We start from the raw sequence: 25,561 nt of genomic DNA, 5'->3' as shown, positions 1-25,561 counted from the left end.
ACCCCTTTCAGCTGTTACATGCCCACCAAATGGTTATATTATAGAGAAATATCTTTTTTTTCCAATTATTAGAAAGGTTTTTGCTTCACAATGACCTCATTCAAGTTGATCCCTACTCTATTAATGCGTTTGTGTAGCATTTTATACTGATATAACCATCAAACAACAAGTCAGACTTGGCTTATACTGTAGAAGGATTTTTATTATTATGAACGCATGTCTCCCAACATCATGGGATATTTTAAAGCCTGCCCTGTGTTATCCGACAACAGCCCCAATGCTGGCTAGAAACGCCCATTTTTCTGCTAACATACATTTCCCTCACCTCTTTGCAGTTCCATTTATGGGACTATCCTACTGAAAACAGAGCTGTAGGGAGGTATGGTAAAAGGCCCTATACTGACATTGTAAGAGGTACATTTAATTTTTTTTTGGACATTTTATTTTTAGACTTCAAATATGTAGGAGTATTTCGCTTGGATAGGTTCATATGAAGGAAGTGGTCACACAAACCTGTACACTTTCTAGGACTTTTCTTTGATAGCTTTATATGAGCCGTTCTGCTGTTATAATAACTTATTTAAAGGGGTTGTCCGTATTGGACAATCGCTATTTGATAGAAGAGATCTTTGACAATAAGCAGAAGACAAAGTGTCCCTCTATGGGGGAAGCTGGCAGTATGTGTTCCACCACAGGGGAAATTAGCATTGCATGGTGCCCAATAATATCAATGGGTTGTGTGTGTAGCGCAGGATAGCACAAGTCCTCCAGAGCGAGAGACGCTCTCCACTCTGCCGAAGGTATGACGATCCTAAACAGAGGACCCTCCTCTATTAACTCAGAATTCCCTCCTAGGGTATATGAAAATTGGTAGACAACTCCTTTAAGAAGACTATACTGACTGCGTAACAAAACTTTGGAAATGTTTCCCAGTTGTTATCTCTACCTACAGTTTGCTATATTACATGGTTTTGATAGTACAGTAATTTACCTTTATAATCTTCCACACCCAGTCTAATGTGTTTTCATTGTATTTACCTTCTGTTAAGAAAGGAAATGGCATAATAAGATAAAGACCATACCTTACATTTCTCTAAGTGATATAGTATTCTTGCTGATTAATGAAAAGTGTGAACACTTATTCACCATTCAACACAATTGCTAGTTTGCCTTCAAGAAAACAAAATAATTAAAGTGTACATATCGTTACAGACAAAAACATCACAATCACTCCTTAGGCATTTTCCTTCCCTCTGCTGGCTTTTGTAAATGCACATTTTCTTTCTCCATGCTTGCTAATAGGGTAGACACTTCCTGGTTTGGAGCTGGAGGGCTGTGCTGTATACTCTGACCAGAGCCGCTTTAGACATTTTTGGGCCTCATACAGTCAAAGTGGCGGGGTCCCCTCAATTACCAGAGGGGTGTTGTCAACGGGAATTGGTGGGAGGGGGATTGGGGTGAGAAACTAGCAGTGGCTCTGTGGAGGAGCAGGGCGGAGACAGTAGGTGTGCAGGGGGACTCTGTCAGGGAACAAGGGGGAGAGACTAGGTGGCAGGGGCTCTGTGGGCAGGGGGAGATGACTAAGAGAGCAGAAAGTGACGGGGACGGGAGTGGGGCCAGGGGGACATGCATCCTGACAGGGGCTCTGGCTTTGTGGAGGGGCAGGGGGGAGACAGGTTGGCAAGGGGGGCAACATAAATGAAGCTGCTACTTTTACACAGCAGATTCACTCACAAAGTTGCAGTGTCGGTTGTTGCTTCTGGCTCCTGCAGACTCAACGATCTTCCACCGCCGCTGCATGCCTTGGCGAAAACTTCTTCACCTCCTCCTCACACGTCGCACACATGTCACCTGAGTAGACAACACATACAAAATGAATTTATACCCCTGACCAGATCCTTAAATTAATTCAGACACCCATCCAGATTCCTAAACTAATTGAGACCCCCAAATTAATTTGCACCCCAATCAGATCCCCATATTAATTCAGTCTCCTGACCGGACCGCTAAATGAATTCAAACCCCCAACCAGACGCTTAATTTTTTTTATACTCCCGGACCCGTATATTAATTCACACCCCTGACCAGACCCCTAAATTGACACCCTCAATTAGACCCCTACATTAATTCAGACTCCCGACCAGACCCCTAAATTAATTTACACCCCCAATCAGACCCCTACATTAATTCAGACCCTGGACCAGACCTCTAAATTAATTCACAGTCCCAACCTGACACCAAAATTCAGACCCCAGACCCCTAATTGAATGTACACCCCCAAGTAGACACTAAATTAATTTACACCCCAGACTAGACCCCCCCCCCCAAAAAAAAATCAGACCCCTATGTACTTACCGTTCCCGGGTCCTTTTTCCACTTCAGTCTCCTCTTGTCATTGGGCGCCTGTTCTTCCTGGACGCATTTTCCTTGCTTCCCAAGCCCAGCCAAAAAAAGAATCAGGTGCTCGCCGGCACACCCTTCCTGCACGCCAGCACTGTTCACCGCCGCCGATCAGTTAATTTGGAGAACAGAATGGGCCTCACTATATTGCTGGGCCCGTTCCCTTCGCCTAAATAGCACTGAGCACTTTTTACACAGGACTGACACTGGGTAGCATCACAACGTTATGTGCGACGAAGTATATAACTTCATGACGTCATGTCGTCACACATAACGTCATGATGCTACCCAGCGTCAGTCCTGTGAAGAAGTGCTCAGAGTCATTTAGAAGAATGGAATGGGCCCTGCAATATAATGGGACCTGTTCCTATCTCCAAATACATTTTGGGCTGCGGCAGTGAACAATGTCGGCAGGTGGGCCCGGGCCCCTGTTCTTTCTTTTTTTTAACCGGGCCCCTGACAGTACTGCCCTGATGGTGGCTCTTGCTCTGAACAATCAAGTGTCTCCCCCACTGCTGTTCCCCCTCCCCTATCATAGCAGTCTCAGAGTCTCACACATTGACTGAGGCAGAAATACTATAATATGATTCCAACTTCATTTCCACCTCTTAAGTCTCACACGGATACTGATGGAGTGATACTGAAGCTCCCCCTATAACGTATCTAGAATGGGCGTAACTACCAAGTTAGCAGGTGTAGCAGCTGCTATGGGGCCTAGCAAAACAGGGAACAATCTTTACTTAAAGGTGGGTACATGATGGAAGATGAGAGTACGGAAATTAATGCAGATCACTGGGACACAAAGGAAAGATGGAAAAGACAAAGGGTGCAGAGCAAAGACCTAAATAATTATAAACCTTTCATGTCCTGGTTGCATTTGCTGAAGCACCCATAGACTGCTATGGGCGAGTCCACGCCGCAATTTCGGACAAAAATAGGATATGGTCTTAATTTTGTGGATCATGTCTGCGGCACGGGCATACATCTGTAACTATACAGAAAGGTGTCCGTGGCCATTAGAAATTAATGGGCAATTTCATCTGTAAATACGGAACCGTAATTATAAATTGAAACTACGGTTCTGTGCATGGGAGCCTGAAGATAGGAAAAAGGGAACTATAGGCTTCTGGAAGGTGCGGGAGTTGCCACTTTCCCCTAATAAGATATATTACAAAGTTTAATCTATTTCCATGTACTACTGACTTATGCCAAAAAAAAGTAAGGTACACTTCGTTCTGTAAAAAGCTTTCATGTCCAGAGAAAAAGTGAAATAATCAAATAGCTGCTGTTTCCATGCCAATAAATCATATAAGCATTGCTTGGAACTTTCTAAACCGAAGAATAATGTTGTTGTTTTGTTTAAAGAACAATTTAATTAAAGATGACCTGGTAGCTTTTTTTTCCTCCACATTGTAGAAATTCTGCATTTTAACCCCTTCTTGACATCCGCTGTGTATATACGGCGGAGGCCAGGAGTAAACGTATAAAGCGAGCTCACGGGCTGAGCCAACAACATAACTTGCGTGTGTCGGCTATAAAAAAAGCCAAATCTTCACTACAAAGAGCGGTATGCCGCTATTTTATCCCCTTAGATTCTGCGGCATCTTAGCTGTTAGAAAGAGAGGGGTGGCATACTCAGACGTTCCATTTTCCTTCCCGCGCAACGCGATCACAGAGCGCCGATGGTTGTCATGGCAGCTTAGGTGCCTAATGAATGCCCCAGGTCTGCCATCTTTGAAGAACCCCAGACCTGCCATCTTTGTCCCCTATGGGGACTAATAAAAAAAAGTTAAATAAAGTTTTTTAAATATTTGTAACAATTTTTTTTAAATGTAAATAATAAACGTTTCCCATTCCCCCCCAAAATCTATGTAATTACGCAATTACGGACCCATTCAGTTCTATTGGCCGTGGACACCTTTCCGTATAGCTATGTATAGGTGTACGTGCCGTAGAACTGTAACGCAAAAGATAGAACATGTCCTATCTTTTGCTTTTTACAGGCCGTGCTCCCATACTGTCACGGTTTGTGGACCCATTAGGCCGCACCGCCGTAGCGGGGAGGCAGCTGGCCAAGCAACAGAGCACCCCAGTAATACAAAGTCCCGACTAGGGTACCTGGATAGTCCAGACAGCGGCCGCAGCTCTGGCACGGATGGAGGTGGGTGCAGCAGGTTACGCCAGACGTGGAGGATGACAGCAGGTGCCGCAGGTTGCGCCAGACGTGGCGAATCACACTGGATGTGGTAGATGACACTGGACGTGGCGGATGACACAGGATGTGGCAAACGACAGAAGGGGCAGTAGACACGACTCCAACACTAGTAGGCACAGGAACAAGAACACAGCACAGAATACAGGAACAGGTAACAGGGCACGGGTAACAACTGTAACGGAAAAACACTAAGGGACCATTTGCAAGACAGACTTGGGAAACATTAAGACCTTATTCACATGACAGGGTTTCCCGGCCGTGTGACGGCCGTTCATAAAATGGCCGTCACGCGGCCGCAGTAGGAACAATAGACCCCTAATGGGGCTATTCATATGAAAAAAAATGGGACATGCCCTATTTTCGGCTGTTCTCTCTGCCACCCAGCTCCCATAGAAGTTTATGGGGCTGGGTAATACACGGCCATCACTGGAATGTGTCCCGAGTGACGGCCGTGTCTTCCTTCGCTCTCTATCTCTCTCCTTCTTCTCCTCACAGTGCGAAGTGCATGTGAGGAGGAGGGTATTTTTTTGCTCCCTGTAGGAGCGGAAAACCCAATCCTCGGCCACAGCTTCGGCAACGCTGTGGCCGGGGATCGGGGATTCCGCTTCAGAAGTGCCTGACGTCACTGTGTCCATATATGATGTCAGGCACATCTGAAGTGGAATCCCCGACCCTGTGGCCGGTGTCTCCACTCCAGGAGAAGTCCCTGGCTTCACTGTCCATATATGGACATTGTTCTCTTGGAACGGTGGCGCTATCTACAGACAGGTAGGGGGGTGGTGCCATCTATGGAGGGGTGCTGTGTAGAATTACCTACAGGGGGCTGTGTGGCATCACCTATGAGGGGTTGTGTGGCATTACCTACAAGGGGCTGTGTGGCATTACCTACAGTGGGCTGTGTGGCATTACCTACAGGGGGCTGTTTGCCATTACCTACAGGGGGCTGTGTGCCACTACCTACAGGGGGCTGTGTGCCACTACCTACAGGGGCCTGTGTGCCACTACCTACAGGGTGCTGTGTTGCACTACCTACAGGAGGCTGTGTGGCATTACAGGGGGCTGTGTGGCATTACAGGGGGCTGTGTGGCACTACCTACAGGGGGGCTGTGGCAGTATCTACAGAGGGCAGTGTGTGGCATTATCTACAGAGGGAAGTGTGTGGCAAAAAATTTACAAATGAAATTCATCCAATTTTAAAACGGACAGGGAAAAAAACGGATGCAAAACGGGTCAAAATCGTCCATTAAAATGGCAACATGGCCCGGAACGGAATAGGAACGGATGCAAAACGGCCGGGAAAAACGGTCCAAAACTGACATTTTTATCAGCCGACACTCGGACCTTGTCGTGTGAATAGAGCCTAACAATGCTCAGGCAAGGATCAGAAAGGCAGGGACCTTCTTATAGTCCAGGAACGCATGTGAGTTGATGATGATAATGGTTTTCATTTGCGCGCGCTGGCCCTTTTAGACCGGGCATAAGCGTGCGCGTGCACCCTACCGGACACAGCGGACAGGAGCAGAAGTGAGCGCGTCTACTAGGAAGGTTATGGGGACCAGCGCTCACTGATACATGGCTGCGGGCGTCGGGAGGTGAGTAAACCCGACGGCCCGCGGCCATGGACGCTACACATACTTTGTATGGGAGCACAGGCCGAAAATCCAGACGGCCGTGCCCGCAATCGCGGCCCGTGATTACAGGCACTGCTGTGTGCGTGAGGCTTAAGTGTTGACTGTATATCGAATGACATTTCTTATTTTAGCCACCTCATTGGTTTAGTGCCAAGCAGCCTATTAATTGACAGGTCCTCATTCATATAAATATGCGTCATTGTGGCAATTAATAAATTATGACTTTAATTTTACAATGATATCCAAGATATTGATAGCGAAAATAATGATTTTTAAATTAACTTGTTCCTTTTTTTATATAGGCTTGCTGTAATGAATCGGGGTAGGGAGACGGACAGGTGAGCCCTAATCTACCCGCAACTCAATCCCTGCCTACTTGCACGGCCCATCCTAAGTGACGGCGTACAACTGGGCGACGGTCCCTACGCTCAGTAAGTGCAAGACAGACAACACAAGACAAGGGCACACAGAAGCAAAGGGGGAAGTAGGGGCAGTTGCCCACGGAAACACCGTGAGCAACAGGCAGTGGTGAACGAGCCGAATCAAACCAGGGGAGTACGTAGTAGCAAAATCAGAGCAGGAGAATAGTCAGGCAAGTCTGGGTCAATAAGTAACAGCGGTCAATCAGGTAAATAGCGGGAATCGCAGAGCCAGGAAACCAGACAATCACAGGAAGGAACATGCTGCAAGTGAGGGTATAAATAGACCAAGGGCGGGAGCTAGAACCATCAGGCCAGGCTGTGATAGGTTCTCCCTCTCCTCAGCCTGCAAGCCTGAGTGGTAACAGATCGCGTCACCCTAGCAGACCTTGGAGCTGATGAGGGCTGATTAACCCCGGGCATCGACACAGAACCTGTGTCTGGCAAACCCTTTACACTTGCCTTAAAAACAAAGCATCTTTTAGGGTATGTTCACACGCTAGACTAAAAACGGCTGTAAAATGAAAATGATTTTCAGCTGTTTTTTTATGCATCAAGCATTTTTTTATGCATTTTTTACAGCCATTTTTGCAGCTGTTTTTCTATTGAGATAATGAAAAACGGCTTAAAAAACAGCTCAAGAAGTGACATGACTTCTTTTTTATGGAGCGTTTTTTTCCGTAAAAAAATGCCCACTGGGAACAAATCGAAGTTTTTTCCATTGAAATCAATGGACAAATGTTTGGAGGTATTCAGCCTCCATATCTTTAGCCATTTTTCTGGGCATTTACGACCCGAAAAACGGCTGAAAATAGGCCGTGTGTACATATCTTTAAATTCAAAGAAAACTTTTATTTTTATGCTCACCGCACTCTGTTGGCGTTTGTAACGCTATGTTAAACCGAGTCAAAATAGTTTTTGTAGCCTCGTTGGCAAGCAAGGCAAAACAATGTAAAGCAGAAATCGATCCAGCACATTGTAATATAAAATGCTTATTTATTTAATCACCAGATAAAATATGTTGCAAGTGACAAAGTGCAAAGTCCAAATTACACTTACGTATTTAGGATCGCCTTTTTCTTAGTCATAGCATAAAGTGATCTAAGAGAAGTAAATCATTTAGAACCACATTGGACCAATAGAAAGCGACTTGGGCCTTAAAGTGATATACAACCCAAATTAATTATGTGCATAAATACAAGAAATATTGTATATTTATACTTTACATTATCTTGAAATTCTTCATGGTCTGGTAGCCAATAAGACAATGCAAAGACAAAGACTGTATTCTTCTGGATAGAGTAGCCTGCAGGCAAAGTATACAGCAGTGAACTCACTGTAAAAAGACTTACTGCCAAATAGAAGTGGTTTACAAAGTCTCCAGTCAATTTTATGTAATGGATCAAGTACTTTGAGGTCAGAAATACATAACATGTTTATTTATTGTATAAGTCATTGTTACAGGGATATACCCACAGAATATGATGACATAATGTTTAACTACTGTATTTATATATTGTATATTTATTTAAAAAATAATATATATATATATATATATATATATATATATATATTGTCGTTGTAATTGACAACGTTATATAGGTAAAGGGGTTGTCTGATGAAAACAACCCATTTTAAACATTTAAGGACACAGACAGTTTTGGCCTTAAGGACGCAAACATTTTTTTATTTTCATCTCCGCAACTTGAAAGCCATAAATTATTTTTCCATCGGCGTATGAGGAATTTTTCTTTTATCTGAATGGCTCTTCATGAGGACAACTCTGTCTTGACGAATCAGTATCAAGAGTTCTCAGTGTAATTAATCAACACAATCAAATCACTGAAAAATAACTATATGAATTTAAAATCACTGAACAGGCCCTACTTACTCATGAGGGCAGGTACATACACCACTTCCCAACAGGACGCAGGACGCAGACAATTCACAATGCTACATAGAGGGAGATCACACAGGTACAATATACTGATGAACACCCACTCACACACCTACTATTGTGAGTGTCAGTCACACGGTTACATGTAGTGCACCATGCTGGCATATGTAGCACCCCAGGACTGAGCGCAGCACCAGCACACGGTAGATTCAAAATGTAGTTCGCAACTCCAGCCCTTGCGGGCAATGTGCTCTGTGCTGGAGAGGATGGGAGTTGTAGTATCTGGCCTCCTTAGTGTCAACGGTGTAGCCGGTGGATAAATGTAACTCAACCTTTCCTCCCCCACTCCTACTGGGCTGGTACAGTGAAAGGGGAAGCTGCACTATTGTGGATGATGGTGGTAGTCATTCCCCCGGGGCACACCCTGTGTAGTGTATCTCTGGCTGATGGCGGTTGGGGTGCCCTTGATGTAGCGTGCAGATGAACCAGAGACAACAGTTCTTTGTGCAAATAACTCACGGTTTACTTGTAACTTGCAGATAACGATAAACAGTCCTTGCACAATGATGGAGGTAGTAGTAGTTAATCAGTACTTAGGTAGACAAGCTTGTAGGAGGAACTACCACGGTAGAAATGAAATGCACAAGACACACCTCCTGTTGGGCAACTTCTTTACTGTAGCGAGCAAATAACAACAAATTCTTCTCTATGGAGCAGACAGGAATCCTGAGGTTGAGGACTTCGATCCCGCTGGAAGTCCCCCGGAGAGAGGTTGTGCCTGACCCCACGTTGCCGGCTTGGCTAAGGATACGCCGCTGTCAGTCACGGCGGGAGCTACCCACTACTGACAGCCTATCCTAGGGTAAGAGTCACACTCTCGGCCCACGGATCACATCGTGGGAATCAGCGACTAACGTACCTACTAGCACCGTCACGGGTCCTTGCGGAGCTATCCGCTACCTTTCATGACAACCCTCTCTCTCCTCAGTCGGTAGTCCAAACGATGGACTCCTAGGACGCAACTGAACTGGCGGGCTGACGCTAAGGGTTACACGAAGTCCAGCTAATAGTCCATCAAAGTCCCGTCAACCCGACCGTTCCTTCTGTCTGCTCCTATTCCAACAAGATTCATAAACAACAGTTCCATGCAAGGGTTACATGCGGTGCTTTATCTATAACAGTTCCATGCAAGGGTTACAGGCGGTGCTTTATCTATAACAGTTCCATGCAAGGGTTGTTTGTCCCTTTTGAGACTATTCTCTTGGGAGTAAAGTGGCGGTAGTTAGTGAGGGACGTCACGGCGGGAACGGTCACGGACTAGGACACGGGCCCTTTGGTTATGGCGGGAATCTAGTTCTTGGTCAGGGGCCTTAGGGTCTGGGCACGGTACCTGTGGCTGTTGGCACACTCCTTGTGCTTTTGCCGGTCCTCTATCCTCCTCCAGGATTTCCTCTGAAACCCCCGTGTTGTCCTTCTTTCTCTTATCCTCAGGCTGCAGCTGCTAGCCCACGTGCTGTCAGGCTCATGCATTCCTTATTCCGGTCCCTTTCCTGCACCTCTCGCTTTCCCCTTTCTTGTTCTTCCCTGTTCCTCTCCGTCCTGCTCCTTCTCTTCCCCCTCTCGCTTCCGCTCTCCTCCTCCTTTTTCATGCCACTCACTGCTCCGCCCCCCTTGCTTGCCGCGCTTCCCCCTCCTCTTTCTAGTCTCGAGCGTTTGCCCGACTCTTTGTTCGGCGCAGGCGTCATGGCTGTCGGCAGTGCGGCCGTTGCCATGACGCCCAAGACGTTCCTTCGTCCGGAGCTGCAGCCTCTTCAGCCGCCTGACAGCCCGTGTCCCTGCACTGTCCTCCGGAGAGAGGTAAGCAGGGACGCACCCTTACAAGCTAGTGATAGGTCTTTAAAGTAGGTTTCCAATCTTTCTTCCTTTCAGCAATACCTTTTGGCTTGATAGCTATTTAGTAGACAGCTCCCTTAATTTCTATAGATCCTCTATATAATCTAGCTCCTAAATCTTCGCTAATAGTGGCAATAGCAGGTAAGCTACTTCCTTCTGATGCTGGGGAGGACGTGTCCCGGTGTTTCCCAACAAAGCCTCTGAGGCCCACAAATACCTCTCATTCAGAGATGACTGTATCTTTAGACAGCAAGGTTTCTTGGATGCTGCTACAGAGCTGGCTTTCAGGTGGCTTCTAGTAGGAATCAGTCTCTACTCCACCTTCCTTCCTCTCAGGCATCGATGACTGATGTAGGCCCAGCTAGTTACACTGGGGCCTAAAGCACCGCTGATGTGCATACCTCCCAACTTTTGAATTCGGAAAAGAGGGACATTTTAAGCAATGCCCCCTAACCACGCCCAATATCCCGCATAAACACATCAAATCACGGCCAGATCCTTCTGCAAATAACAAGCGTACATTCTCACTGCGGATCTCTAGACTGTCTGGATATCACAGATATTATGGATCTGGTTATGTCGTCTTTATGTTACTTTTCCTATCTTTGGTATAACATTTGCTCATCACGACGGCAGCAGCTGCAGGACAAACCAAAAGGCTGAGAACAATGAAAGTCAAGAGGGAGACCCTGTGGTTGATGACTTTTCAATTGACAGGTAGCAGAGTTACATGGTGGGGATTTTTTTTTTCCAATTGTGTAACTCTGCTACCGGTCAATGGAAAAATCATCCACCAGAGCCCCCCTGTAGATTGCTTCACACACAGCCCCCCTTTAGATAGCGCCACACACAGCCCCCCCTGTAGATAGCTCCAGATACAGCCCCCTGTAGATAGCTCCACACACAGCCCCCCTGTAGATTGCTCCACACACAGCCCCCCTGTACATAGCGCCAGTCACAGCCCCCCTGTAGATAGCTCCACACATAGCCCCCCTGTAGATAGCTCTAGATACAGCCCCCTGTAGATTACTCCACACAACCACCCTGTACATAGCGCCAGACACAGCCCCCCTGTAGATAGCTCCACCCATAGCCCCCCTGTAGATAGCTCCACACAGAGCCCTCCTGTAGATAGCTCCAGATACAGCCCCCCTGTAGATTGCTCCACACAGCCCCCCTGTACATAGTGCCAGACACAGCCCCCTGTAGATAGCTCCAGATACAGCCCCCCTGTAGATAGCTCCAGATACAGCACCCCTGTAGATATCTCCATACACAGCCCCCCCTGTAGGTAGCGTAAACCAACCCCATTATAAGAGGTAGCCGGCCCTACTGCTGCCACTCTCCGCTCTTCTTTCACTCACCGTCAGAAGAAGACAGGAGTCTTGCGGCGGCGTTCTCACTGGTGTCGATGCCGGCCCGGGAGTGGACCCATCCAGTCACCTGACCTGTCACCTGACCGGTGAAGTCCAATGACAGGTCAGGTGACTGGACTGGTCCACTCCCGTGCCAGCATCGATCCCAGTGAGAACACCGCTGCAAGACTCCTGCCTTCTTTTGATCGCTGCTGCAGTCGTCTGGCATGCAGGGCGCCTGTCAGCAGCAGTCAGCTGTTTTGATACAGCTGCAGCGCCCAGCGGGACATTTTGCACACCGCTGGGACGGCGGGACAACGGTGAGAAACCGGGACTGTCCCGCTGGATTTGGGGCGGCTGGGAGGTATGCTGATGTGTACCACATCCAGACTAAGACTCAGCTCTACCATCTCTAAACCAGGCTAAACCCACCTTCCAGCAACATCCATGTCGATGTGCCCTCTAGTAGATACCTAATTATAAGACATCCACAGCTTCTACTGTGTTTTAAAGTGATAGTACATAATTAATACATTGCATAGGACAATTATATAAGGCTATAACATGGTAAAACATTCAAATGATTACATCCACTTGCTGCACAACGTAGTGGAACAGAAGTACTATTTCTGGGACACTACACATACAGCCTATTAGTCACGCCCATAATATTAGACAAGGTTTGCCAGTATATTGGAAGGTGCTGGGCAGCCCGTCTGATCTAATAGTATTGGCGTAACTGATAGGTTGTATGCCAGCATGGTCTACATGTAACCGTGTGACTGGCACACTTATAGAAACCATATCTATGTGCAATGATTATACTAAGCAGCCACCCCCCCCCCCCCCAGAGGAGTAGCTAGGTTCTCCAGCAGCCGGGGCAAAGATTCAGTTTGGCGCCCCCCCAACCTCTTTCCCTACATCTCCTTCCCCCTCGCCATGTTTGTTTTCTCTACCAATCAATGACGTGTCATTTCTTTTCCACATTTCTTTTTATGTAACTCGAGCATAAAAACATTTGTACATTTTACAAGCAATATAGTTCTATACACAACAACAGAACCAAGCTCAGTACATATATACAGCCCCAGAACCAAGCTCATTACATATATACAGCACCAGCACAAATACAGCTCAATTTAGTGCAACCCCTGCCGTATAGGTATGTACGGCGTAAAACTACAGCTGCCAGCATGGCCCGAACAATTGTAAGGATATGCTGGGAGATGCTGTTTCACAAAAATAAATCATATCATAATCACACCACCCATCATCTCACTGCAGATCACACAGTGACTACATTACTGATTAGAGGCAGAATAAACATTTACATTAAGTGACTCACCGGTGACGTCTCAGATTCTAATTCTTTTTCTCCATCCGGTCTAGACCTCTATGATGACTTCTCCCGGTCACAGCCCATTTCTGCAGTTTGCCGCTCAGATGTCTTCAGCTTCTCACTTTTCCAACATTTCTACACCTATAAATAAAGATAAAGTTCTCATTATACCACACACTACGCCCCTAAATATAATAGCGCCATACACTGCACTTCTAATTATAAAAGCATCATACACCATGTCCCATACACACACCATGCCCCCTGTAGATAGTGCCCCCATATAGCCCACCCCTGTATATAGTGTCCCACAAATATTTCCCCCTATAGTGCTCTACAGATAGCCCACCCCTGTATATAGCCCCCCTGTAGATATAGCCCACCCCTGTAAATATAGCCCACCCTGTAGATAGTGCTCCACATATAGTCCACCCCTGTATATAGTGCTCCACATATAGTCCACCCCTGTATATAGTGCTCCATAGATAGCCAACCCCTGTATATAGCCCCCCCTGTATATATATATATATATCTGTGTGGGATTTTCACTAATTGCTTGAAAATGCTTCCATGGAGGAAGTGAAACGTTGCTGTGTTGGGTGAATAAATTTCATTTTTTGCTATTGAGTGCTGCTTCTTTGCCCTATTTTTCCATAGCCCCCCCTGTAGATATAGCCCACCCCTATATATAGTGCTCCATAGATAGCCCACCCCTGTATATAGCCCCCTGTAGATATAGCCCACCCCTGTATATAGTGCTCCATAGATAGCCCACCCCTGTATATAGCCCCCCTGTAGATATAGCCCACCCCTGTATACAGCTCCCCTGTAGATATAGTCCACCCCTGTATATGGTGCTCCATAGATAGCCCAACCCAGTATATAGCCACCCCGTAGATAAAGCCCCCCCTGTAGATAAAGCCTCCCCGTAGATAAAGCCCCCCTGTAGATAAAGCCCCCCCTTGTAGATAAAGCCCCCCCTTGTAGATAAAGCCCCCTGTAGATAAAGCCCCCCTGTAGATAAAGCCCCCCCTGTAGATAAAGCCCCCCGTAGATAAAACCCCCCATAGATAAAGCCCCCCTGTAGATAAAGCCCCCCGTAGATAAAGCCCCCTTGTAGATAAAGCCCCCCCCCCCCTTGTAGATAAGGCAGGTACATTGATGACATTCTCATAATTTGGGATGGGGACAAAGCCCTTTTTCGTGAATTCATGGAGATTCTCAACGTTAATGACATAGGCATGAAATTTACATCTGAAATACATGAACAAGAAATTAATTTTCTTGACCTTAGGATTTCCCTGGATCCTGGTGGCAGTGTCCTTACCGACATCTATCGTAAGACTACCGCCACAAATAACTTCCTACATTGGGAAAGTTACCATCCTCCAGCTCTGAAAAGGGGAATACCGATAGGACAGTACCTCAGAGCTAAGCGTAATTGCTCTGAAGAGGTGTCGTTTCATCTAGTATGCGATAAGCTATATCATAAATTTCGCGCAAGGGGTTATCCCAAGAAATTCTTACATAGGGCTTATGCGAGGGCTCGAGCGACCACTAGAGAGGAGCTACTTCATGGAAGGAGGAAAGTTAAAGATATCTCCACCATCAGATGTATAGGGAACTTTGACGTGTGCTCCCCACAGATCTACAGGATACTCCAAAGGCACTGGCCTATCCTTCAGGCTGATCCTGATCTTGCCAAGGTCATTTCGAATACACCTAATATAACCTATCGCAGGGGAAAAAATCTAAGAGAGTACCTTGTGCACAGTCATTTTTCCAAACCATCCTTTGCAAAAAGCACTTGGCTGCCTCCTCCCACTAAAGGCTCTCATCCATGTGGCAGATGTTCGTTTTGCCCTCTGATGCCAACCACCAAGTCCTTTATCGATCCCGTTGATGGTAAATCCCATACCATTAGACAATTTATCAACTGCCAAAGCAGTGGAGTTGTTTATGCCATACAATGCCCCTGTCCGAAATTATATGTAGGTAAAACCATACAGCAACTACGAAGACGTATTTCAAAACATTTAAGTACAGTTGTTAATGATGAGGACACTCCACTCGCCAGACACATCAGATCCATACATGATGGAAATACCAAGAATCTCCAAATTTGGGGTATCACCCAATTACAATTGGGACCCAGAGCTGGTAATCTTGATAGGAAATTACTTCAAGAAGAAGCCCGTTGGATCCATAGGCTGAGCTCATTGAGCCCCCTTGGTCTTAATGAAGGCTTCAATTACACAGCTTTTCTTTAATAGGTACTATACCTTCTATTTAATATTTACTTCATTCTGGGAAAAATTCCCTTCAGATCGCCACTTTACACAGTTTTATTTATATTTGTGACTCTATAGTTAAGATGAATTAATACTCTGACAACTTGGACATTTTTCTTAAATAAATTTATTTACTTATTTATACGGCGTATTTCATATGCTACTAAGCTCTATGTATCATTTACAATGTTCCGTTTCTCAACCTTAGTCATTTTCCTTATTTCATGTTTAATTTTATTTTCATTATCATCTGATTTTACTTTTAGCACTATTATTAATTAAATTTTTTATATTCAAATGTCTTTTTGCTCATGCCAGCAATAAATCCATTGTATTCCTTTAGGACCATATATTTACAATACACGATACTTTATCCCCCTCCCCCCCCCTTTTTTCATATATTCACTTCATGTCCTCACTCCAGCCACCTCATCCCTTTATTCCCCAGTACTGCACATTATTATCATTTCCCTAGTATATACCATATATCATGGTTCTCTCTCCCTCTCCCCTCCCTCTCACTTTTTTCATTTTTCACCTTAGCCACATAATTTCTGTCATGTTTATATATATATGATAGTCATTTCTTACTCACACTTAACGTTTCTTTTTTTTTGAATCAAAAAGTTTTTTATTAAGTCCGCAAAACATGCAAAATACATAACACAGTAGTGGAATAGTTTACAGTATAGAAAATAATTTACATACATTTATTTGACTGTATGTTACATTCTCATATATTCACTGTGTTAATATGTAAAATCGAAACAGTACATTCTCTTAGTATACTAATATACATATACAAATACATTATATATAATATTATATGTCAAATTTTTAATACATTTCCTTAAGTACTAGATGGTAAAATTTATCTCAGAGCATACAATACAATTTCTTTTCTCGGATCCTTTTCGTTGTATATTGGGTTTTTATTCAGGAACTGCTCAAACCGGATAAGATTCATTATAGTTTATACTGTTTATGCTTTAAGTATCACTGTGCGGAGCAACTATAGTAAGTAACTAATCTAAACCAGTGTTGACTGTATGAACAGGAAAATTAATATTAGGTAAGTGTGCGTTCAGCAGCTATAATATGAGCTATCTGACCATATACCCCATCTTTTAGTAAATTGTGCATATTTATGGTTTTGATTGGCAACCATTTTTTCATATATGTATGTGGTATTAACTTGGGCTATAACTTCTTGTATATGTGGTTGTGTGGTTTGTTTCCAATGTCTAGTAATGATAAGCTTTGTTGACATAAGGAGATGTGCTATAATATATCTGGAGGAGGAGTCGAATGAATTCAAATCTAGAAATAATAAAGCCATTCTTGGTTTGAGTTGAAAATCGTTTTTCAGGAGTATAGAGATTATCCGGCTGGTTGCACTCCAGAGGGGTTGTATTTTGTTACATTCCCACAAAATATGATATAGGGATCCTTTATATCCGCATAATCTCCAGCAGTTATTGGAGCAGGAAGGAAATATTTTATTTAATCTTGTGGGTGTGTAGTACCATCTCAGGTATGTTTTGAAAACCGCTTCTTGGTGGGTTACACATCTAAAGATTTTATATATATTATTGAGTGCTGATTTCCATTCGATTTCAGATATATTAACTTTCAGCTCCTCCTCCCATTTAACCATGTAGTGGTTTTTAATCAACGAAGATTTGTTCCCAATATCATTGTAGAAAAAGGATATTCCTCTTTTTGCTTTAGTGATCATATTAAACATTGAAACTACATCAAAGCTCTGATTGACATTCGTTGGTCTTTTCAGCTTTAAGAACTTTTCAATACGTGAGAACTTGATGTGGTGGTCTGGAGGTATTTGATATTTTTCGTTTATTTGTGAGAAATCTTGAGCTATGATATCAGCTACCGATATGATATTATTTAATTTCCATTCATCTAGTTCTATGCCTGGAATATTATCTTCCAGGAAACTAAGCGGGATCTGGTTATATGGGCACACCATATTATTTTTTGATACTTTCATGTAATTTTTCCACACTTTATCTGAAGTTTGTATAGATATCAAATATGTTTTTTTTAACGGTAACTTCCATATCACAGATATCATTCTGGCCTTTAAAGAGCTATAACCACTTATGTATCTTTCTAATTCCACCCATCTTTTATCAGAGTTGTCATTCCACCAATGGCTAAGTTGGTCTAGAATACATGCGGAATAATAATCTCTCAGGTTAGGGAGTCCTAGACCTCCTGCTCTCCTATGTAGTGTCATTATTTTGTATGCTGTTCTAGATTTTTTCCCATTCCATATAAATTTTTGTAAGTGGCTGTTAAGGTTAGTAAAGAATGAACTAGGAATCGGAATTGGTATTGTCCTAAAAAGATACATTAATTGTGGTAATAACATCATTTTAAAGGTAGCTATTCTTCCGAACCATGAAATTATAGATTTAGAGTAGTCCTGCATTTCGTTTCTTAATTTCATTAACAGATGTGGGAAGTTCTGTTGATATAGTTTTTTTGTTGGACATGTAAGTTTGATGCCCAAGTAGTTGAGTTCTAGAGATTGCCAATCAAGATCATGCCTGGCCCTCAACACAGAAAGAGTTTGTAATCCAATATTTATTGGAAGGATTTGGGATTTGGATCTGTTGATCTTGTAGAAGGAGATATCACTAAAGGTATTGAGCACTTCAAAAATTCTCTTCAAGGATTTCTCCGGGAGGGTATTACATAAAATAATGTCGTCTGCAAACAAGGTTATTTTATGTTCTTTTTTATTAATAGTAATGCCTTGTATCTCCTTGTCAAGTCTAATAAGTTCAGCTAACGGTTCAATAGATAAGATAAAAAAAATTGGGGATAGGGGACATCCCTGCCTGGTACCATTAGTTATATCAAATTCTTGTGATAGAGTATTGTTGGAGTAGACTTTAGCTGACGGTTGTGAGTATAAGGCTTTAATTGCCGAGTAAATATGACCTTGAATGCCAAACTTTTCTAATACAGAGAAAGCGTAGTTCCAATTAATCCTGTCGAACGCTTTCTCAGCGTCAATTGTAAGAAAGGTTGATGGAATATTATTATATTCACAAAATTGCATAAGAGATATGACCCGTCGAGTGTTATCTGGAGCCTGTCGGCCCGGGACAAAACCTGCTTGGTCATTGATTATTAATGATGGGATAACTAATTTCAGCCTGGAAGCTAATATTTTTGCATATATTTTGACATCCCCGTTCAGGAGAGAAATAGGTCTATAGTTTGAGGTTCTTTCTGTTGACTTCCCTGGTTTAGGGATGGTTACTATTAATGCCGATAGCATTTCTTTTGGGAATGTTGCAGTAGTGGAGGCTTCTTGTAATACCTTGAGTAGTCTGGGTGCTAATATATGTGTAAATTTTTTGTAATAATCGTTCGAAAAACCATCAGGTCCCGGGGCTTTGTGCATTGGAAGGGATTTTATGGCCTTAATAATTTCATTAAGCAATATCGGAGAGTTAAGAGATTGTAAGGATTCTTCTGAGATTTTTGGTAGGTTTATTTGCTTAAGGAATTTGTCTATAAGTACTTGTGTAGGTTGAATTGTCTCTTTATCCTCTTTAAGGTTGTATAACTTTTGATAGTAATCTTTGAAGGCGTTGGAAATACCTTTTGGGGACATTATCGTTTCCCCGGTCTTGGGATGTATAATTTTCTGAATTCTAGATTTTTGTGCTTGTTGTTTGATTCTTTTAGCTAATAAAGATCCTGCTTTATTATCTTGTGTATAATAATGCATTTTGGATCTCCTGAGTGTATGTTCGTATTTATAAAGTAATAAATTACGTAGATGAGTCCTTTCCTTTCCCAGTTCTGCCGAAGTGGAAAATGAATGGTTCTGTTTGTTTAGTGTTTCCAAATTTTGTATTTTTGCCATGGAGTTGTTAATTTGTAGCTCTCTCTCCTTTTTTAATCTGCTTCCTATTTTAATGAAGGACCCCCTAATATATGCTTTGTGGGCATTCCATAATGTAAATGGATTAACTTCTGAGATGTCATTAAAAGAGAAGTACTCTTCTATGTCTGAGGCAATATTTTTAGAGTGGATATCATGCGAGATTACATAAGAGTTTGCTCTCCAGATATAGTCATTTGTCTTCGGGAATTGTTCAGATATCGACATTGATATCGGCGCATGGTCAGTCCATTGTATATTTCCTATTTGAGTTTTGGTCACTCTCTCAATTAATAGTTTATCAATCAAAAATAGATCAATTCTTGAGTAGGTCTTATGCCGTGAAGAGTAATAGGAGTAATCTCTTTCTGATGCGTGTTGGATTCTCCATATATCAAAGAGGGAATTTAGTCTTAGGGATTTTTGAAGATCAAGATTTTGGTTTCTAGAGTTAGCTGTCGAATCTAATGAGTGATCCACTATTGAATTGAAGTCTCCACCTATTATCAAGTTCCCTTTCCTAATCTTTTGGGCTTTTTTGACTATTCTGTTTATAAAATGGATCTGTCTTCTGTTAGGGGCATACAAGTTTACTATTGTGTAATCTTGATTATTGATGGTACATACTAAGATAATATATCTGCTTAGTGGGTCTATATACTGGTGGTGAATTGTAACCGCCAATGATGATTTAAAGGCAATAAGTACCCCTCTCTTTTTTTGAGGGTATGTTGAATATATTAAAGTAGGGTAGTCCCTATGTTGTAGGTGAGGAATATTATTTTCACTGATATGTGTTTCTTGTAAACAAATTATGTCACTTCCATGCTTTTTAGCTTCTCTCCAAAGGAGGGATCTTTTGAAAGGGGAGTTAATACCCCTAACGTTTAATGATAGTAAATTTATTCCCATTTTTGAGTGGGTAGTGTTTTGGTATTATCGAAGTAGGGCCAGGCATGATCTTAAGGGCAAAGACAGGGGTCTGATATTTCTTTGAACGCACACTTTTACAGGTTTGCAATAAATTACAGTCATTATGTAGATAACTGTCAGTACAAAAACATAACATCCCTACAACAATAACACAGAATAGGATGACTTCCAAGTCATTCGGTATCTTTACACGAACCGATATGTGGGGGAAAATTTTAAGTGGGAACATGTAATACCACATAATATATTATCATCATCAATTCTCAGAAAAAAAGTATTAGATTACCAGTGTAAAGTTAAGTCGGACCAATTCTTTGCCATTCACCATCTATTCTTGCCGGTGATCTTCTGGGAGAGTCCAGTGTAGGTAGTTCTGTAGAGATATTCCATAGCTTCAGTAGGGAATGTCCTTCAGTAACTGTTCTGGCCGTATGAACTGTGCCGTTACGATTTACCAGTATTTTCGTTGGATAACCCCATCTGTATGGAATATTATTTTTCCTCAATAATTCCGTTAGCGGTGCCATTTCTCTCCTTGCTTGTAAAGTGGCAGCTGATAAATCTTGAAACATCTTAAGATGAGAGTATGGTGAGGGTAGAGGCTGATGTATACGTGACGCATACATTAACTTTTCTTTCATTTGAAAAAAAGTAAATCTTGCTAGTACATCACGCGGTATGTTATCAGGTAGACTTTTAGGTTTTGGAACTCTGTGTGCGCGATCAATGCTAAGTTCATATTCAATAGTGTCTGGTAGGATACTCTTTATGAATTTTTGAATGTAATCTCTCAGATTTAGTCCAGCTATCGATTCCGGGATGTCCCTGAATTTTATGTTGTTTCTTCTGTCTCTATCTTCTGAATCTATCAGTTTCGCTTGGATTTTAGTGACTTTCTCTTCCATGACTTTATGTGAGTCAACGAGATCATTATGTGCAGCGGCAAATGTCGCCATCTTGTTTTCTATGTGCGAGACTCTCTCTCCTACTTCAGACAATGATTTTTGAAAAGGCTGAACAATATTTGATATGTCATTGTGCAATGTGCTTCGGAGAGCTGACAGCATCTCTTTAAGCATGTTTTCTGAGACCACTTTGTTTGAAGTGTGGAAACTTTCAAAAGCGTCTGCTGCATCATTAGCATTAGCTTTATTTAAAGATGTAGGATCGTAGCTTACCTCAGAATCCTTGAGGTGATCGTCCATTTTCTGCTTCTGCTTAGCAGGGCTAGAGGACGGGGAGCAGGGTCCATTCCCTGACCTCTCCGGGCTCGGTAACCGGATCACTGTTGCGTGCTGTTTCAATATCATAGTATCGTCTCTTCCGGGTGTGCCTCGTGGGGACGCTGGCGCCATTTTAGTAATGGAGTACTTCACAGTACTCCTGGTTTGTGCCGTTCGTAGCCCTACACGAGGTGTCTGTATGCCTTCCGATATCTCTCTCGCTCTTGTACCTTTATCCAGCACTGTCTCCTCACCAGCGGTAAGTATCATTGGGGGTTTATCTGTGGGTAACGGAGCTGGACTTCGTGACCTCTCCTCATCGCCATCTTCCGGAGCTCTGTAATCACCTTCTTCCATTATGGATGAGTTCTGATCCGACTTTGTAGCCGATTGCTTAGGGAATCTCTTCCTGCCCATATAGATTTGCGAAATCCCTATCATGGGAATGATTTTTGTCGCTGGCAGGTTCTTTTAGTAGCTAGTGATGATAATCTTTGGCGGAGCTCTTGTCTCACGCGGCCATCAGCATCCTCGGCCAAACCACGCCCCCACACTTAACGTTTCTTAATATCCTTTCAGCGCTCACAGTTATAATACTCTCATCTTTCACATTCACACTTTGAACTATCCTTATCTACTATATGGTCCCTCCTATACATCTCCTAGACACATAGGGAATGTACCTTCTCGTTCACTTCTTGCTAAATGCTCCGCTGACAATCAGTATTTACTTTTCGATCTTCTAAGTGTGGTGACATGCGCAGTCGCGTTTCCCCACACTTAGTCTAATTTTCCTTCATCGCATCTTAACATAAACCACGCAGGCGCGCTTGCTCCTACGTGATTGGTGCATTCTTTTCTAACTACTGTATGGCTGACCTGGATGTCAGTCATACACATCACGGCCAGACTGTGTTGACATCTCCAATTGGTCCCTTATTGGCCACGCCCACTGTCATGGCGGCCCGAGGGCTTAAGAGGGACGGACCTTCCACGCGCCGTCAGATGCCCCATTTGAACCCCTGAAGACGCTGCGTATGCAGCGAAACATGTCGGGGGGGCCTCCACATTACTTTTAACCTCAGAGTCTTCACTGACTAAGATATATACGCCACTCAATTGTGTCGCCCGGTGTTCTGCAGATGCCGCAGGAGACACATAGGCAGACAGTCTACACTACACACTGATTGTATCTGATCGATACAAATCCACCTGTCAGTGAACTCTGGCTAAATTTTCGATTTAGATTTTTGTCTTTGTTCTAATTATATTTAATCCTAACCATTAAAAGTTATATTTTATTTACATATACATTACATATTACTATAGCTTGACTGGAAATAAAGGCATCCTTTTTGCTTCATTGCAAATTTGTATTTTTTTGTGACAATTTAATGCCTGCCAGCCTGCTGGGTCTCTTCTCACTTATACCTGCCAGATCATCTTGGGTTAATCACCCTTTCCTGACCCACTCCTCACTGAGGATTTAGTCATATTTTGTGTTAAAAATCCCCAATTTAATTAACTGAATTGGGGATGGCGAGTTTCCTATCTCAAAAATTACACTCTGGTGATTTTTCTGCCGAAGTGGCTAGTGTCTTTTCCATTGACAACTTACCTTTCCACCACCTTGATGTAAATACTGCTTTCAAGGACCTTCAGAAAACATATAAACAATACGTAAGATCCTATTGGGAGATTGCTAGCCTAGATACATACGTCCAACAAAAAATTGTTTACAGGGGGCTACGCATCAATATTATACCTAATGCACTTCGCAATGATAGTATTTTTCTTAAAGGTTGGGAAGACTTATTGACGGACAATTCCTTGCGTATGTTACAATACCTTCTTGACTTTGAAAAACGTGCTTTTGAAACCATCAAGCTGCAGCTCTCTAAAGAGATTGAGGATATAAAAATTTTCGGTACAACACCTGAGTTTAATGATTGTGAAATTAAGTTACAGAGGAATATTGAAAATTTGCAAAGGGATATAAAAGAGCGTAAACATCGCAAATATATACGTGATCGTAAAGATTTTGAAACAGGACAAGCATATACGTTTCGCAGACATATCCCTACTGGTACCTATAGAGAGGCTAGATCTACAGACTATTCTGAGTCTGACGTCTCCGGTACTGACGACTCTAGATCTTCTTTTGATGATAAAAGATTAGGGACTAAGCGTAAAACCAATAATAAGAGATTTAATCCCCCTAAAAGAACTTTTTTGCCATCAAAGGGAAATAGACAAACATGTCCTGGTCCAACAGGACAAGAGAATACATTAAGAGCACCTGCCCTGGCGCCCTCCTCTACTTCCTCCTTTGCTTTACCTACCATGTTCACTACCAGTGCTCTTGCTGCACCCCTGACAGCGGGAAAGAACATGGGTATATTGGGGACAAATATGTCTACATCAAGCGGGATGGGGAGGACATCAGCTGCCTTACATACCCCTTCTCCTTTTTTAGGACCACCCAACATGAACTGGAGCCAGACAAATTAAATTACCCTGACTCCATTATTCCAACCACATGTGAAGGTGGTATGCAAATCTATAATCTTTCATCTTGTAGATTAGATCCTCACCAAATGACACTTTTACAGAAGGGTCTTTCATATACCCCTACTCCTGGATTTAACGAATTCAATTAGACTAAAGATGTGAATCTATTTGCGCGAAAATTGGCCTTGCATAAATTGTTTGGGACTAACTCCTCTCCTATTTCCTCATCTACCTATAATGAGCTGAGAACTTTGACTGATTTAGAGGCACTCCTTGATGAGAACGAATTCGGAGCCATTGCAGCCACTGGCCCCTTTTCATCCTTGCGACCGAAGTCACGCATGACACCACCCTTTTCCCAGTATGGTCATATAGACATTTTTGTCAAAATGGTTAGTGCCGACTTACATAAATTAAAATCTAATAAATCTAAAGTTCTAGGTAACCTTAGCAAGATGGAGCAGGCTGCTCTGGCTCAACTCAACAAGAATGAATCCATTGTCATAAAGCCATCGGACAAAGGGGGTAACATCGTCATCTTGGACAGGGCGGACTATATCAACATGGTCCATAGACTCCTGGACGATGGATCCACCTATACCATCCTCAAAAAGAATCCTACTGAAGTTTTTCTTAGAGAGTTACATTCCCTCTTAACTCAAGCGAAGTCCCAGGATCTAATCTCCACGGACGAGTTTAAGAGGATGTATGATGCCAATCCCACTTTGTCCACCTTTTATGCCCTACCCAAGGTCCATAAAATGACTCGTCCGATACCAGGTAGGCCTATCGTCTCAGGTAACGATAATCTTACACAGGGGATCAGCTCATATGTTGATGAGATGCTTGCGCCTTTTGTCTCTACCTTACCTTCATATCTTAGAGACACTAAGGACGTTGTCACGAGGATCCAGGGAATTTCAGTAACACCTTCTACCCTAATAGCCAGCATTGACGTTGAGTCTCTATATACAAATATAAGACATGATCTGGGTTTAATTGCGGTCCAACATTTTTTGAGCACCAAGGGTATTCAGTTTAAAGCACATAATGCACTTATTATTTCCTTACTCCAATTTCTTTTATCTCACAATTATTTCATTTTTGATGGCAAATTCTATCAGCAAATTAAAGGCACGGCCATGGGCACAGTATGTGCACCCACATATGCCAACCTTTTCCTAGGTTGGTGGGAAGATACTTGTGTCTTCATTGACAATCTGTCTCATTTTACCTGCCGCATCACATTTTGGGGCAGGTACATTGATGACATTCTCATAATTTGGGATGGGGACAAAGCCCTTTTTCGTGAATTCATGGAGATTCTCAACGTTAATGACATAGGCATGAAATTTACATCTGAAATACATGAACAAGAAATTAATTTTCTTGACCTTAGGATTTCCCTGGATCCTGGTGGCAGTGTCCATACCGACATCTATCGTAAGACTACCGCCACAAATAACTTCCTACATTGGGAAAGTTACCATCCTCCAGCTCTGAAAAGGGCAATACCGATAGGACAGTAC

Source organism: Rhinoderma darwinii, chromosome 5, assembly GCF_050947455.1.
Source record: "Rhinoderma darwinii isolate aRhiDar2 chromosome 5, aRhiDar2.hap1, whole genome shotgun sequence".
Lineage (NCBI taxonomy): Eukaryota > Metazoa > Chordata > Amphibia > Anura > Rhinodermatidae > Rhinoderma > Rhinoderma darwinii.
Note: the sequence above shows the minus strand (reverse complement) of the source record.